The following is a 1,862-nucleotide window of genomic DNA, read 5'->3' as shown; positions in this document are numbered from 1 at the left end:
AAGAAAAAAAGAAAAAAAAAAGCAGTAGAAATATCAGAGGATAAAACAAATTGTTAGAAAAAATATATATATATATGGGATTAAAAAAATTAGTAAAATTATAAGTTTAATTTATTGATTTTTTATTTTTTATTTATTACAGTTTAATAGGAAGAAATTTATAAATCAATAATTTTAAATTTTAGAAATTCGTTAAACCAAAATTAAAAGTTGAGAATATATATTAGATAAACCTAAAAGTTTGTGATTAAATTTGTCATTTTATTAAATATTAAAACTAAATTATACCGGTCACGTTATTTGGTTTTTTTTGTTTTTAAAAACTAAATTTATTAAACTTTTATTTATGAGATTATTTGTTATTTTTTTTTTATCATTTTTTATTTATGAACGGAAAAATCAAGCCAAGTTTTGGAAATAAAAATAATAGGTTTTAAAAATATGTTTATGTCTTTGAAATTAGAAAAGGACTCGTATGAATGTCGCTATCGATTGGAATCGATTGGAATGCCACGATTGGTATCATCTATGAATGTCGCTATCGTTTCTGCCCAATAGAACTGGTACAAAAGACAATTTTCAAGAATGGTCCACAAGATTTTTTTAAAAAAAGAAAGGAAATGAACGGTTCACATGAACTAAGTTATCGAGCATTTAATTTATTTCTATAATGGCACATATAAGAATATTTTAATTCAAGATATCAAATTTTATCTCATCCAAAATCTCCCGTAACTTTAACCGCTCAAGCCAACTACTAGTAGATAATGTCTACTTTGGCCTGTTAGTCATTAGCCTCACGATTATAACTCAAGCCAACTACTGGTAGATAATGTCTACTTTGGCCTGTTAGTCATTAGCCTCACGATTATAACTCAAGCCAACTACTAGTAGATAATGTCTACTTTGGCCTGTTAGTCATTAGCCTCACGATTATAACTCAAGCCAACTACTAGTAGATAATGTCTACTTTGGCCTGTTAGTCATTAGCCTCACGATTATAACTCAAGCCAACTACTAGTAGATAATGTCTACTTTGGCCTGTTAGTCATTAGCCTCACGATTATAACTCAAGCCAACTACTAGTAGATAATGTCTACTTTGGCCTGTTAGTCATTAGCCTCACGATTATAAAACACATATACTAAGAGAGGTTTCCACACTCTTGTAAAGAATGCTTCGTTCCCCTCGTTTGCTAGGAAGAGGTTTCCACACCGTTTTGTTCCCCTCCCTAATTGATGTGGAACCTAAATTGATTAAGTGATATACGGAATTCAAATCTCAGCATCCCACGTGTGGAAACTGAACATTCTCCACCGTCGTTTTGTCTCTAACCATGAAAAAATGAAAAAGGGTAAACATAAACAAAATTCCAAGTTGTGGACACATTAATATGAAAATATGTAGGCAAAGTAAGAATGATAAATTGCAAAAATACCAAAGCTATGAGAATCTAGTTTGGCTAACGCTCGGCTCCTTTTACAAACGGTCCCTCACAATTTCAAAACGCATCTGCTAGGGAGAGGTTTCCACACCATTGTAAAAACACCATTGTAAAAAATGTTTTGTTCCCATCATTTGTTAAGAAGAGGTTTCCACATCTTATAAGGGATGCTTCGTTCTCCTCTCTAACTGATGTGGAATCTCACAATGCTTCGGCTTAGTTCCCCTTTTCAATTGATGTGAAATCAAAGAGTAACTCAATTGATTAAGTGATATACCCTCAATCAAAAAGTACGAGATTCGAATATCAGCATCCCACTCGTGGAAACTAAACATTCTCCACCGATGCTTCGTCCCTAACCATCGACAAAATGAAAAAGGGTAAACATAAACATAATTCAAAGTTGTGGACACAAAGA

This window comes from Cucurbita pepo, chromosome LG09, assembly GCF_002806865.2.
Source record: "Cucurbita pepo subsp. pepo cultivar mu-cu-16 chromosome LG09, ASM280686v2, whole genome shotgun sequence".
In the NCBI taxonomy this organism is placed as follows: domain Eukaryota; kingdom Viridiplantae; phylum Streptophyta; class Magnoliopsida; order Cucurbitales; family Cucurbitaceae; genus Cucurbita; species Cucurbita pepo.
This window is presented reverse-complemented; position numbering follows the sequence as displayed.